Raw genomic sequence first — 16287 nt, 5'->3', positions numbered from 1 at the left:
CCTTTATTAACCAAAAAGATCAGAAGAACACACGAAAATGGGAATAACTGACCCCGTCTTCAATTCCAGGCTATTTTGCCCTGTATCCCTTATCACTTTTCCACAGATCTTCCTATAGTTCGCTGGCTTCTCATCATTGTTCTGGTTTTGGCTCCAATTTCTTCTCAGAGACGCCTGCCTGACCATTCCCACCAAAATGATGCTTAGTCACACTTCACTACCCTGTCTTATTTAATTTATCAGCATCTACTGCCATTTCCAGTGACTCTATTCTTTCCTTTGTTCATATCGCATCCTTTCCACACCCTGGCTGGAATGTAAGTTTCATGAGGGCGGAGACTTAATCTGCCCCACCCCACCAATACATCCATGCCTAAAGTAAAGATTGGCACATCGCAGATGTTCAATATGTATCTATGGATGAATAGACACGTGGATGAAAAACTAAGAAATTAGTTTGCTATTTGGTTTCATCTTTTGCACAATCCCAGCCCTCTGGCCGTCCTGCTTTCTCTCTGTTTCTTTCTTGTTTTCTCTCATCCTTCCCCTGTGTCATCAAATTTCAACCACTAGGCTCACTCCCATGCGATGAGAAGAAAAGGAATTCTTAACTGGTGGCTGAAATCAAGTTGAAATAAGCTGACAGCCCTCATACCACCTCTCAGCATCTCTCATGAGGGTCAGAATCTCACAATGGCAGATGCTGGTCAATTAGGCAGAAATACTTTCATCTTAAAAAAGAGAGGGGGAAAAAAGGATTTAAAGACCCAAAGGTATTTTTGGCTGACATAAGTGTAATTAATTTCTTCGCAAGACAAAATGGCCAGAAAATGGATGCCACTAAGAGTCAAGTTTTCACACTGCCAAACCCACGAATCAGTTCAGGGAAAACAGCAAACTGACATGTTTTCCTTTGCCCCTCACAGTTTTTTATTTTACTTAAATGATAGTAATGATGCAAAGTAGAGGGAGTTTTACACAAAATTTTCAAGTTCTGGTTTATTTTATAAAGTGGGATGATCTAGCTACATTGGACCAGTATTCCCGGATGGAAATCGTCATGGAAGCCAAGTAGCGTCCACCCCTTTAAGCAGGGCACAGAATCTCAAGTTTGCCACAGTCCTCACCTGACAGGCATCGTGCATTTATGCTGCCCTTATAAGCACTGGAGTTTGTGAACCATCTTCAGAGCAAGTACTAAGAGCTAGGTCTTACTCCTCACCACATCCCCTGCCAGACTAAACTAAGTACTGGACACACAGCAGGTGCTCAATAAATAATTATAAGGTAGCTGGATAAAATTCCTTGTGTTTTCTCACTTTGTCACCAATCTATTGACTTTCATGCATCTGTGCCATTATGTGCCTTTATGACTATTTTAAATTTCAAGATTCCCCTTAATCAATACAATATCGTGCTACACGTGTTTACAAATATCTTTTTCCAGGAACAAAATAATCATTAATCTTTTTTTTTTTAATGTTCATTCAATTTTTTTTTGGAAGCGAGAGAGAGAGTGAGAGCAGGGGAGGGGCAGGGAGAGAGGGGGACAGAGGGTCTGAAGCAGGCTCTGTGCCGACAGCAGAGAGCCCGCTGTGGGGTTGAACTCATGAACCGTGAGATCGTGACCTGAGCCGAAGTCAGACACTTAACCAACTGCGTCACCCAGGTGCCCCTCGTCATTCTTTTAAAGAAATATTTAAACGATTACTCTGCGTTTCCATAAGCAGAGTGACAAACACTTTTGCTCTGTAACATGCCAGCCTTCTATGGTAGAAAGGACTTTATTTCCTCCCTGATACACAACCATAGGCACTTCTTTAAAAGGTGTCTGTGCTCACCCACAAACCAAATCACTAGATCACGCTGCATCTGGAGGTCAGAAGCTCTCTCAGGCAATGAAGACAGCTGGCTGAGGGACGGCCTTGCCACAGTGACTGCAGGTGGCTCCGAGATTCATGTGTATGCTCTCCATGCAGGCCAACTTCTCTCTGAATGAATGAATACAAGGTCAATACGGTAAGTAGGAATAATTGCAGGTGGTTATGGGCCTTTTTTGAACACTAGCTAGCAAGACAGTGAACCTCCGTCCTTCTTCGGTAGAAGGAAGTTCACCTGTTGGGATGGTGTGCAAATTTATTTAAGGTAATTTTGAAGAACCAGGGCTTGGCAAGCCTCCGGAAATGTCAGAGTTTTCTCCTTAATTAAACACCTCCTCGGGGAGGTGAATTTGCTCACGGTTCTTCTGAAATCAGGGAGGCCCGTGTCTATTTTGCGATTGTAGTATATGCAATAAGGCATAAAAATTAAACTAATGAGAGCAGTGAAGTCTGGCAAGTGATTGGCTTTGAAACACAAAGAAGAATCAGTTCGGAGTCATGCATAGAACAGCCTCCCTCACTCTTTTGCCTTTTTTGAGAAGGAGAAGAAAGGACGGGGTCATGGACGCACCAGGAATGGCACGTAACCCAAAGCTCAGCTTATCTATGCCAAAAAAAAGTGTTCTGAGTAATTGTTCCCCGTGTACTATTATTAGTTTTGATTTGTTCCATGACAGTAGAGATTAACTCCCCTGCCAAATTTTGTACGGTTAGTCAAAACCTGGGTTCACCCATGACAGCATGACATTTACATATATCTTAACAGAAAAAAATGTTGAAAAACACTCTGTTTTTACATAGGTAGTGGAGCCTCTGCTAGTTCCCTCTCTTTCTCTCTCTTTCCTTTTCCTTTTTTTTTTTTTTTACATTATCCATTATGTTGCTATGTCCCTTGTGTAAGATTTCACCCAGCAAATTCCTCCAAGAACTTAGTGCCAGGAAAATGTTCCCCTCCAGATCAACTCATACCGCTCTTTTGATCAGATCCTGAGGGGAACTCTAAAGTTCGTTTTCTTGGCCTTTTTACTCTATCTGTCAGGGAGCTCAGAGTTTCAAACTTGATCCCATCTTACAGTTGAATGTATTGAAATGAACAATAAATCAGGATCCAAAATCCCTGACTTCTAGGTCTAGTTGTCTCACAATCTATGTGCCTTGAAAATTGTACTTAACCTTGGGGCGCCTGGGTGGCGCAGTCGGTTAAGCGTCCGACTTCAGCTCAGGTCACGATCTCGCGGTCCGTGAGTTCGAGCCCCGCGTCAGGCTCTGGGCCGATGGCTCGGAGCCTGGAGCCCGTTTCCGATTCTGTGTCTCCCTCTCTCTGCCCCTCCCCCGTTCATGCTCTGTCTCTCTCTGTCCCAAAAATAAATAAAAAACGTTGAAAAAAAATTTAAAAAAAGAAAATTGTACTTAACCTATCTGAGACACAGTTTCTACATCTGACAAACGCTAGCCGTAACATGTGCCGCCATAGTGTTCGGCAGACCCTCTTGGTAGCTCACTTACCCATCACCCTCCACTTTTTGCTCTTGATAGCAGAAGTCCTGTAATATTCAGGTTCCCGATGGCAGTGTGCTCAGGAAAGATGGGCCCAACCTTGGTGAATGAGTCATTGCCGGTCAATGCCAAATATACTGATCCCATCTTCCTTTCCCTGAGATTGCTTTACGGATGGGCTTGTGACCCAACCTTGCTGAATGAGTTATCATGAGAAGTCTGCTGGGAAGCCCGGGAAAAGATTTCCTCCATCAGAGATGAGTAAGGAGAAAATCAACCCCTTCCCCTGCCCCTGAGACTTTCTTCTTTTGGACAAAGTTTCGTGAGGATGTGAGAGCTGGAGCTGGGCAGCCATCTTGAAACCATGAGGGGAAGCCAAAAGATTTGCAGGGAAGCCAACTCTGGAATCAAGGATCTCCTGAACGCTCTTGCCTGGAAACCTCTGGGCTTCTTGCCATATAGGGCAACTGATGTCCTAAATTTTTAGGCCATTGATAATTCAATATTCTACTTCTTGTTGTCAAAAGTATCTTAACTGTGAGTTACTCTGAATAATGTACATTAAAATACTTGGAAAACTATCTACGTTGTGATCCTTATTATGTTCATTCCCAGTACATCCATTTATTCCTTTGCCCAAAACTTTCTTGATTCACTCCTAACTTTTTATCTCTGTTTTTCATACACTCTTTTAAGTGATTTTATGGAAAATCAGCTCTCGTAGCTATTATCGGTGTGGTTGTTGCTGTTATATAGTAAAGCTTTAGTACTATACTATATTTATTTATTTATTTATTTATTATATTTATTTATTATTATTTATTTATAATAAATATTGTTATTTATTATATTTATAATATATTTATATATAATTTATTTATAGTATAGCTTTAGTACTATACTATATTTAGTATAGTATAGCATAGTATTTACTATGAGCTTAGACTTATGCTTCCTGAATACTCTCTTATTTAATCAACACACGAACTCTGTGATGGAGACATTACATGATCTCTATTTATAGGTGAGTAAATTGAAGCTCAGGTTGGTGAGGGAACTAGGAAACAGCAAAGCTGAAACATGAACACCAGTCTGAATGACCTTAGAGACGATACCCTCAACTAAATTCTCAGATCCCACTCATTTGGGACATGTAAATGACCAATCAGTCGATCAATCTATCAACAGGGAACCTATATATCAGGCACCAAGCCTTCTTCGGACACCAAACCTAAGTCTGATTTGTGCAAGGATCTTAAGAAGGCTTGCTTTGTACCTTCACCAGGTCAAACATCAGAAATTCTTACCATTGTGCTTCCACCATTAAAATGTGGCTGCTGACTGAGAAAGTCAGGTAGCATCCACAAGACAGGAGGGAAGAAATCCAGACTTTTTCTTTTTTTTTTTTTTTTTTTTTTAATTTTTTTTTTTTTTTTTTTTTCAACGTTTATTTTATTTTTTGGGACAGAGAGAGACAGAGCATGAACGGGGGAGGGACAGAGAGAGAGGGAGACACAGAATCGGAAACAGGCTCCAGGCTCTGAGCCATCAGCCCAGAGCCTGACGCGGGGCTCGAACTCACAGACCGTGAGATCGTGACCTGGCTGAAGTCGGACGCTTAACCGACTGCGCCACCCAGGCGCCCCCAGACTTTTTCGACAGGAGAAAGAAAAAAAAAAAAAAAGGAAAATCGAGGTCACCATTTTCTCACACGCTCCAAATGCTACAATACAAATCTCAGAAGCGGTTAAGATCAGCTGACAGTGAATGCAATTCCCAAATGAAATGTCCCGTGCCGACATCACGACAATTGTTCACTTGCATAGCCGATGAACCCGCCGGTGGAAAGAGTTGTCGAGAAGGTATCACTTAGCTGAAATACCTACTCACTTGGCAAGAACCCTTATCAGAAACAGGATGGCATGGGCATGTTCAAGAAGGTGCTGATAGGGAAGTTTTCCATCAGGTGCATCCGAATGAGAAATCCCCCCTCCAAAGAAATGCTTACTTCTCAGCATGTCAGACTCCATTCCAACAGATGAAAAGGCGAAAGCAGCCATATCGAGTGAGTCTGAAATTGTCCACCACACCAAGATCCCATTCTCCTCTTGAAGGGTGCTGTCCTTTGGTTTGCTATCAACCGTCCTCAAGAAGAACCACCAGCCGTGAAGAAATCAGAGGACAGAGGCTGGGAGAGTTGAGATTCAGAAGCTCTAAGCAGAAGTGATGGGTGACATCTAGTCTCCCGTGTCTAAAACAAATGTCAGGGCGTGGGCTCAGGAGATGGATTCAGTCCCAAAGGCATGGTCAAGTGCCAAGAGGGCTTAAAAGCAAAAAAAAAAAAAAAAAAAAAAAAGGAGACGAGATGAGGAATATGAATGTGGTCAGTAGCTTGTGTGGACAATATAGCAAAGTCTTCTGAGACTGCATGGGAGAAAAGTTGGTAGCTGAGTTGGGAGAAGTTTCTGGTAGCTTCCCTTGTCCCAGGCCACAGTGCTGGCATTTAGGTGCTCTCCTAGAATGATTTGGTAAATCCAAGATGGGAAAGAACCTTGCATCGGTAACTGGGGAGCTTGTAGGGAAACTACCTTAAATGAGTCCCAAAATAGACCTTTCCATCTGCTTCTTACCACCAGGAGTCTGTTTGTTCGGCCACCATCATCTCGCGAGAGGGCCCTTATCGCTTTGGGATGACAAGAGCCTGCCTCGTTCCCCCCTCCTCCACCGAGCCCTTCGCACAAAGCCCACTAAAAGCCTGCCCGTTCTTGCTCCACGCCAGAACTGGAAAGGAACGCTTTGGCCCGGCCACACGTGGCCCAGTTTGGCCATTTGATGCCCTGGCTGTGAGCACGTATGAAACATCATAGAACACCGTGGGGTGCCAGGACCAAGTGTGTTCAAAGCCGCTCCTGTTATCCCCTGTTTAGGTCAAGCAAAGGAGCTTTTGTGAGTGATTCACGGAGTGCCTATACTCAAAGGTATTACACAATCTCATTACCATTAATTTTTGCATATTTAACTACAGTTTTTAATTAGATGGTATTTTATTATTCATGCACATAATTTGAGTCCAAGTCGGGCTCCTCTCTTGGAGGAAAGAAGGGGGGGGGGGGAAGGTGGGGGGGGGTGGAATCCTGAATTGAAAGTTGGCATTGGCAATTGCTTCTTGACTGGCGAATAAGCGTGGCAGAATGTAAGTCTATAATGGTTCTCTTTTAATTTTGCTAATAGCTATCATGTTATGTACCTTTATAAATTTGTTAAATCCAGAGTGCTGGGAGTTGTCTCTGTATGCGGTAACTGTAAATAGTTTGCTCTGTTTGGTTTGCACATACAAACTGTTTGCTCAGGCTCCTTGATGTATTATTAAAAAGGGTAATGGGCCCCTGGGAAACCATCTAGTTATATGCCTTCATTTGCAGAATAAACCATGCGTTGTTTTCATCTTTACTCATGATTGTTAATGGCACTGATGATGAGATGGGTAGATTTTTTTTTTTCTCCACAGCCTTTATCAGCACTGTTTTATTATGCAGGCAGAATGGCCAGGCTGCTGATTTTGTCTAAGGTTTTCAATTAGTCATTTGACTGAACACATCTGTGCTGGCATGAACCCAGAGCCGGACCGCAGCGAATACCGGTTTCCACCTGCTGAACCATGGCCATAAACTCGGATGGGAATAAACCTAAATTGGCCTTTTAGACATGGTTGAAAAGTTGTAATGTTGCAGTGTTTTATAGCAGGGTCAGGAAGGTGTGAACTTCTCCCCCGTAAGGCCCAAGAACCTGCCACCGTAAGCCACCTCGCCGAAATGGCTCCCTTCTAGGTTGGTTATTAATATCTGTTTGCCGTTCTGCAGCCCCGATGACTTAATCGGCTGACATTAAGTAGATAAGATTATATTTGTACTGCAGCTGGGAATGGTCGAGGTTTAATTGTGTTGGTAAACAGAGCACAGTGACTGCTCTGGAATCTCTACAGATGCCTGGGAATTATTCCGCCTCGGTTTGGAACGTGACTCTTATATCTTCCACTGAAATGAAAATCGCTTCATGGCCGAGCAGAGGCCTCAGTGCCAGACCTGGAGGTGCCGGATTACTTGAATCCTCCAAAGAACCTGTCATTTATCATGGAGGATGAAGCCCGGGCACATTTTGGCGAAATAGAACGCAACCTCCTCGCCGCTAAGCGCCCGTGTGTTTTCTGAGAGAAATTGCTAATTGCTAAATAAATAGGACTCTCCTCTGTCGGTCTTCGGGAGCCCCCAAGGGTCAGTAGGCGAGGCTGCAGAAAGCAGCAGCCAGTTCACTGAGAAAAAGCTCACACTTGGACATCGGAGTTCCGGGAGGGACGTGTGCGGAAGCAGCAGCGTTTCTGTTGGACCCAACAGACGCACTGGGGACCGGAATGAAAACACTCCCCTCGCTGTGGGAAAATCCTGAACAACGTTTCAGACTCTCAGGATGACAAAAGACGTTGGCACTGCATCCTGAATGGAAGTCCTTGCCATGCTACCGTCTCTGCCCCTGAGGGATGAGGCTTCGGTTAGTTTCGCCGTGGCCAAGTCAATGTATGGACGCCATATTTACCCCTGATGAGCACCCGTGCCTCCGTGCCCCATCCTTGAAACCTGGTTTCTTCGTTGCCCTTTCCCCTCCACGGGGGGCTACAACTAGTCTTTTCACTAACCACTCTCCTGGCTGCAAGATGAGTTGATCTAGTTTGCCAGCGAATACGGATCAGATCTTCGACGTGGTTCATACCAGCCAGGTTGATTTCTCTGCACTTTGTTGTCGTTGTTGTTGTTGCTGTTGTTGCTTTTTACCTTTCCAATAAATATCCGAGACACGCTCAAGCCATAGCTAACCATCATCATCATCATCAGTCTCATCCCATTTCACATTTACAGGGGCTAGATAGCAACCCCACGCAGCAAACGCTGCATGTTACAGCATTCCAGGAGAACACACACCATTCTAGAAGACTGGCCTGAATTAGTGCCTTCCATCTTCGTAACAACCCTATGGGCAAGGTGCTATTAACATCACTCTCATTTCATAGATGAGGCAGCTAAACATGCACGACGAAACAAAGCCCTTGTGATTGCCCAACATCACACCGTGAGTAAAGGAAGGAGCCAAGATTTCGTGGCAGGCGGTCTGGGTCCAATCCTATGTTTCTAACCATTGGACTCTTTGACATCGGGAAGGGTTTCTCAAGCCATGGGTTTGAAGCAGCAAGCCGAAATCTTTCTGGAAAGGCTCCGTGCGTCACGACCTTCTTCTTTTCACTCACCTCTCTTACTGGTAGGCATTTAGGTTGTTCCCAGTTTGTCCGATGCTACAATCACATGCTTTTGCCCCTCTCCCTGGGCACACCTGGGCGTGTTTAGAAGTGGGCTTGCGCAGTCCCTGGACACACCTACCGAAATTTGACTGGATGTTGCCAAATTGCCCTCCAAGGTGGCTCAGCCGCCTTCCACGCCTATCGGCTGTGGATGGGAGTAGCGAAATCTCCACGTCCTCGCGGGCATGTTGACATTATCAAACTGTGAGCGTTTTGCCAATTCAGATGCCCTTTTTGAAGCTGAGATTTGCAGCTATTTGGGAAACGAAATGTTTGGACCGGCCATTTGTGAGGTAAAGCCTTCTGTCTCCCAGGCCCACGCTCTCACCCCCACCTTGGCACTCAAGAAAAGGAAGTTGCTCTAAGTTCCTTAAAGCACAAGCCAAAACATAAGATCTTTTCTCTTCTGGTTGTGTAGATCCAGTATCAGAATAACGATCGGAATAAAGTGTTCTAAGTCAGCATTTTTCAGCCTCAAAACGGCAGCAATGGCACGCTGGGTTGGGAAATCTTGTCCTTGTTCATTGTGTCAGCTCTGGGGTTATGACTGTCCGGGTTCAACCTCTGGCTCACCACTTCCTATGTCTCAGTTTCCCCATCTGTAAAATGGAAATGCTCATAATCCTAGCCTCATAAAGTGGTTGCAAAGACTAACATGTTACAGAAAGCATGCATACAGCTTGCAAAACTGCCTGGCCCTTAGTAAGTGCCGTTCTGTTCTTTATAAACCGTACAGCTGGACCTAATAGGCTAGGGAACAGAGAATGTGTTCTTATCTCTTGTTTTAGACTTTTCTTTTTTAGAGCACCCTTTTAGAGGTTGTAGAATATGAAACTATAGGAAGCATTGTGGCTCTTGAGGTCAGCTCTTTCCAACAGTCACGAGCAACTTGCTGGCAAGGGCGTGCCCTTCTTCCCATTTCCAGAAACCAACCCAGTGCTTAGCACCTAGTGGGTACTCAGTAAATAATAGCTAGGTGGATGGACAGGCAAACAGACATTGCCACGACTCCTTGGTCTCAGCAGGCAAATTTGTACTCGCTCAACATGCGGATGCCCAGGGCCCATGTTCAGCTCACTGGACCAGAATCCCTTGGGTAAAACCCCGAAGTCTGCATTTTGAATAGCTTCCCTCCGTGAGTTTTGGCATAAAGCATTGGGTGTGAGACTATAGATAATCCGGGGAAAACGTTCTGTCCTAGAGAGAACTTATTTCCAGCACCTGGCCTGGTTTCTTACATATTGGTATTCAGTAAATATTGTTGATCGAATGAATGAACCACCTCAGGTGGTACGTACATAGGATTTCCATGCTTACATGGCCCTAAGATGTGGAAGCTTTTCAGATCCTTCCAGCCACAGTCCTGCGGTGTGGATCTCAGAACCCATATCCCGATGCCATGCGGGGCTCACAAGACGAAGAGGCCGAGGTCCCTGTGACAATCTTCTCGTACTGCTCCTTAGCCAGCCTCAAGTCATTTGCTGTCACCCGATGCTCCGAAATGCCTTCCTGCAAATACCTGGGGCCTCCAAATGTCACAGATATCATGAAGCATGCCGGAGGGCAAATCGTTTGGAGCCCAAGTTCAAGCTCACCTCAGCAGCTGCCCCAACGCCCAACCTAGCTCACCAGGCATCTTAGATTATACAGTGGCCCGCCTGGACCTCACAGTCTGGTTGCCCTTCTTTCCTTGCCAAGGCCCTCCGTCCGACCATCACTTCTCCCTAGGCTGAAGGACCCCTGCTCCCCGGCTTGACTTCCATCCCTGGTATAAGCCCTGCTCTCCCGTCTCTCCTGCCCAGCCCACACCTGGCACTGCCAGCTGCTCCCAGCCCCTGCCTTATCTGGGGGCATCTGAATTCCCAAGAACCGGGTCCTGGTGTAGCTCATTCCGATAACAGAACTACAGAGTGGAGGTAAGGTTGGCCAGGCTGTATTCACTTTTTTTTTGAAAGCACAGTTTTGGTTACCAAGCATTGTTTCCACTGTTGGAAAAAGCAACCATCTCTTGAAGCTGCTTTTAAAATATTGAGGGGTTCTGGGGCACCTAGGGGGCTCAATGGGTTAGGCGTCCAACTCTTGATTTGGGCTCAGGTCATGATCTCATGGCTCGTGGGTTCGAGGCCCACGTCAGGCTCTGTGCTGACAGCGAGGAACCTGCTGGGGATTCTCTCTCCCTCTCTCTCGGCCCCTCCCCTGCTCTCTCTCTCTCAAAATAAATAAATGAACTAAAAAAAATTTTTAATAAAAATAAAGAAATCAAATATTGAGGGTTTCTGGACGGTGTGCGGATGAATCTCACACAGATGTTTCGAGTGATGGCTGGTGTTGATGGAGCCCTTTCTCGTACCGGGCAGAGAGGGGGCCACCGTAAGCGTTTTAGTTCCCCCAGATCTTCACAACGCCGCAGGGTCGGCCCCGATACCGTGCCTATTTTACAGACGAGGAAACTAAGGCAAGAGAATGACGCGGTAATTGCTCAGGGCTGGAGAGCGGAGAGGCGGCGGGGCTGGATTCGAACCCAGGACATCCGGCTGCGCGCTCCACGGGTGTCGGTGGAAGGCGCTGGGGGCCGGCATCTCGCAGGCCCTTCGTTCCCTTCTTTACACGGGAAACGTGCCCAGGGCGGCAGAGACCCACACAGGGCCGGCCTTGTCGGGAAAGGGAGGCCGGACCGGTCGGACTGGCCGGGGTTGAGAACCGCCCCGGCCGGTCCGCCAAGCAGAGGGCGCGACAGGGAGGTCACTTCAGGCCTCCAGCAGCCCCCGCTCCGGGCTCCCCGGAAGGGCCTCCAACCCTGAGCTGCTCACCTCCTCCCCAGCCAGGCCCCAAATTGGCTGCCTGCGCCTGGGCCCGGCCAGCCTTCTTTCTCCCCGAGAGGTAGCTGCAGTGGACGGCCCAGCACATAAAAGCAGAGGGCCCGACAAAGGGAAAATGAAATTTCCCTTGAGCTATTTGCCCTGGCTGACTAACCCGAACCTTCCTTCTCAGGATGATGAAGAGCTCTGATGTTCTGATGTTGGAAGCATCAAAGGCTGATCCCCTCAGCTGAGCAATGACACATAGTTGCCTGGCAGCGAGGGCCCCGGGAGCTCCCGCCCGCACCGCTTCCGGCCCAGACCTCCCCGAACGCACCCGCGTTATTAGCTTCCGACATGCCATTAGCCAGATGTCTAGGCTACCCTGCCACCTGCACCTGTCCCTCCTCCCCCTCCTCTGTACGTGGTGCCACCCTCTGACCCCTACCCCTCTAATGGGGACCCGGGCTCTGGCCTTTGCCTAACCACCCTCCACACCCGCTGCAAAGTTCAAAGCCTGGGAAGGAAGCCTGGAGAAATACAGATCAGCTTCCGGAAGGCTGGAAAACATGGTTACTCGAGAAGATTTTCCTCAACGGTTTCATCTTTTTTTTGTTTTGTTTTGTTTCCTGGTGGCCAAAAGCGAGATCCGTGCTCGCGGTTGACATTTCAACAATTCAGAAACGTCTCAAGAAGAAAGTCGGATGGCTGCGGGGCCTACCGTGGAGAGTCCCACGGTCGCATTCTGCCGGACAGTTGTCTGCTTAAATATCCAGGCAGCCGAACGCAAGCACTTGGCCTAATTTGTACCCCTCTCATCATGTGGCCCCGGTGACCTGCCCTCCCCTGTCCCCGGGATCATAGCCACCTTTCCCTCTTACAGACTTCTTACAGCATCTCCCTGAATTAACCATAAATCCTGAACCTCTTCCAATACTTCCCTTAAAACACAGGAGCACCACGCTGTGTCGCTCAGAGAGGGCTGAGCTGGCTTCAAACTCTGCCTTTAAGCTAAATGGAACCTAAAAAAGATGGCCGCGGACCAACTTCAGACAGCCGTAAGCAGCTTAGCGAGACAAGAGCCTCTCCCCGTGACTTGCGTCAAGCAAAAGCGTGACCCCCCCTCCCGCTTTGTTTTCAGAAATTAATAAAGCTTTTCCAACACGCTGTTCTCTGTCACTAATAGTGAACAGTCAAATCACGGCTTTTATTCCCAGCCCACCACGTCAAGTAAATAGAAGCTTACAGGGTAGACCGGGGAACGATAAGCAATTCCCAGTGCAGCGAATTCTTAATATATAAATTCATCCGGCAGCAGTTTAGTATCAACTGGCAAAACCAGGAACAATGGGAAGCAGGCAGGCCTGGCTTTGACGAGGTCACCCATCAAGGTTATCTGTATTCAATTACTGGTATCTACAAACTTGCATAGCTGTCAGCTGGTCAGAGCCCAAATGAAAACTCACCATGCACTCAGAAAGCAAATATAGTTTCCGAGGAGAGCCTCAAATTAGCTCCGTGAATGACTTGGCTTCAAACGCACAGAAGCCACATCAGCCTTTGGGGACGTCTCTGCCTGCAGCGCCTCAACGTCTAAATTTGGTCACCATCTTATAAATCTCTGTTCCCGAAGTAGGAAGGGACTGGGATTGCTCCTTAACCCTTGGCGACGATAAATTATCTCACTTAACAATAGATAAACTTCAGACACTTTTCCTGTACCGAGGATCTATTGTGAGGTCACCGCTAATCTCCAGCATCTACTCTCCCTGGCGGCCCCACTAAAGACCTGTCGGTGGTGAGGAGACACAATTATTTGTTTTCTACCTCCTCCTCCGGAACCATATATCATGTGTGGAAACAAAGCTCTCCAACAACAGATATGTATCTGTTTCCTTGATCTGAGTTCCTCTTCCCAACAGGGGCAACGGTAGGGGGACGTGTTTTTGGTTGTGATGCGTCCATAGACTGAAAAGGAGGAATATTTCCCTCCCGGTCCCGGCTGGACGAGGGGTGAAGGTTCTCTGGGAGGACACGGGGCGGGTCCACTGGAAGGCAGGGCTTTCGGTCCGCTGCTGTGTCCCATCATGGCTTGGACCCTCCATCCTTCCTGGCAGGTGGTTTTCAAAGCCAGCTCCCAACATGGAGATTTACCGACCCGGCGGCATGTTAGGGTTTACCGATGCCGAGGTAATTTCTAGAACAGCTTGGGGAAACCATGAGTTGTGGACTTGTTAAGAACTAGATGTCTTTGGTTTTCTCCTTCAGCCAGAAGCATGTGAGGTGTGTTACTGTCTCCCTATTCATTCCATGCTTTGTCCAATACCCGCCATGTTCCTTATGTAGATGAGCCCCCCTTCTGGTCCCCTGGTGAGGCTGGTGTACCAGCCTTGGGCTCACATAGTCCATTTGAGCTACGAAATTCAGGGCTTACACATCATAAATGGAATCTGTTTAGATTAATTAGACCAGGCTTCAGGGCAACATAAAAATATGATTCCCTTCACAAGAAGCTACGCAATGTGGGTTCATAGAGGGAAGCGAGCCAGAGTGTGCCACGTCAGTCGTGACTTTTTGGTCGGGCCAGGACATGCTCCCACCTCCAACCTGGACCCCTGGGCCCACTTAGACAGAGCCCCATATGTACAGCTGTGCAAGTTGTGTACCGCACGTGAGCTCATATCTAAGAGGATGCCATTCACATATCCTCTGTAGAGTTCTACCGTTGTTATGACAATTTCCTGGCAGACGAAAATAATGCGGTTTGTCCAAACAAAATCAGGACAAGTTTTTGACAGATGGAAGTGAAGTATCTCGAGAAAAGGAGTCTTTCCTTAATTGGCACAAAGGCACCATGTGGGCTAACGGCAGTCCTGCATCAAGGGACTCACTTCTTATCCCTGAAGCCCACGTGGCCGCTTATTTCGTGGCTCCCTTCTACATGTCGGGGAGGAAGTTTCTTATAATAAGATAATCTGTCCATGGGTCCATCTCCCTCTCCCCATTGGGATGTCCTGTCAATCTCTGTATCCTCGGCTCACAGCCTGGCTCATGAAGGTGCCTAACACTTGTCTGTTGAAAGCACAAGCAAATGAACGAATGAAGGGCCATATCCTTCAACCCACACTCCAGTGTGGACCACATCATAGCGTAAAAATGAAGGTGTTGTTGAACTGAGCTCGTTCCACCTATGGTTGGAAACCTCTCTATTTGCCAAATAGAACAGGAGGGTATAAAAATGTGGGAGCATTTTTACTTTTCCCTTACGATCTGATGCTAAGAACATCGATCCAAAGGACGACATGTTTCACTCCGTTTTCAGGGGATGGGGGCGGGTGGAAGGAGACAGCCACAATCAGGATGACATGGACACCTCTCACTGGGATGGTGGTGGCAGACTGGGGGAGAACATGCCTTTCCTATGGCCGTCCTGCGACATCGGCACACATTTCCTTACAGTACGGGAAGTGCGTTAGGGGAGTAGACATGACATACTTTGTAAGTGGTAAACCCAGTGACCCTGCTAAAACTCCACGCTGAGGAATTTTTTTAATGTTTATTTAGTTGAGAGAGAGAGAGAGAGAGAGGAGAGAAAGAAAGAGCGTGTGAGTGGGTGAGGGACAGAGAGAGTGGGACAGAGGATCCCAAGAGGGCTCCTTGGTGACAGCAGAAAGCCTGATGCGGGGCTCAAAACCACGAACCATGAGATCATGACCTGAGCCAAAGTCCAATGCTTAACCAACTGAGCCACCAAGGCCCCCCTCTACACTGAAGATCTTAACACCACCTCTCCTCAGATAGCTGGCATTGAATTCCTAACACCAACCCCTGCTTGTCCCAAGTCCTGCAACCACCAGGCACTCCCTTTCACTTTGGATGCCCCTGGGAAACACTTGGGGGCACTCCGCTGCATTTCTCGTGGGGTCAGGAATATGTGTGGTCATGGCCATGGAGTCTGCCATGGAAATACGATAATTGGGTAATGTTAAAACATAATTACCATTTTATTTGGGCTGGTATATTATGGCTATTGGTGGATCACTGTTAAAACTAAATCAGAAGAAATCCGAACACTGTAAAGAAGAAAATTACCTGCAATTTCACCTTGCCTTACCGAAGATTGACACATGGACGAGTTGGTCAATGTCCCTTCACACTGTTTCTGTGAAATTTGTCTGTAGATGCCTCTCTTCCCTTATGCATTACCCATTACCCATTACCCATTACCCATTACCCATTAATATACCCAAAAAAAGGGGGGGAATAAAAAAAAGGGATACCAAAAAAAACTGGGGGGGGGGGAATCATACTGTATACTGTTTTTGTAATCTGCTTTTTAAATTCAGTAATATAGGGCACCTAGGTGGCTCAGTCGGCTGAGCATCTGACTTTGGCTCAGGTCATCATCTCACAGTTTGCGGGTTCAAGCCCCGCACTGGGCTCTCTGTTCTCAGTGCCGAACCCGCTTCGGGACCGCTCCCTCCCTCTCTACCTGCCCCTACCCGGCTGGTGCGTGCTCTCTCAACCTCTCTCAAAAATAAAATAAACACTTAAAAAAGTAATAAAATAAGTGTAATCGTATACTGTACACAAGTTTCTTTCAATAAATATATTTTCTACCCTTATCTTTTAAAATTCCTGAATATGTTTTAGGTATGTGGATGAACAGTAATGCAGTTGACCAACCTTGATGGATGGCCACTGAAGTTATTGACTAGACTGAATGTTCATTCCCTCTGCTCCAATTCACACGTTCCAATTTTAC

At 46.8% G+C, this 16287-nt stretch overlaps 1 long non-coding RNA gene across 1 annotated transcript in view; it reads right to left on the bottom strand.

Moving 5' to 3' along the window:
• Window positions 1-1702: 1702 nt before the first annotated feature.
• Window positions 1703-16287, bottom strand: part of LOC131499161 (uncharacterized) — a 136690-nt gene continuing 122105 nt past the window's right edge. The window contains exon 3 of the long non-coding RNA XR_009255750.1: window positions 1703-1991. This is a non-coding gene — a long non-coding RNA (uncharacterized LOC131499161). The remainder of the gene's footprint in view (window positions 1992-16287) is intronic.

This window comes from Neofelis nebulosa, chromosome 17 (assembly GCF_028018385.1).
Source record: "Neofelis nebulosa isolate mNeoNeb1 chromosome 17, mNeoNeb1.pri, whole genome shotgun sequence".
Classification (NCBI taxonomy): Eukaryota; Metazoa; Chordata; class Mammalia; order Carnivora; family Felidae; genus Neofelis; species Neofelis nebulosa.
The sequence above is the reverse complement of the archived record's forward strand: the minus strand, read 5'-3'. Positions and strand labels throughout refer to the sequence as shown.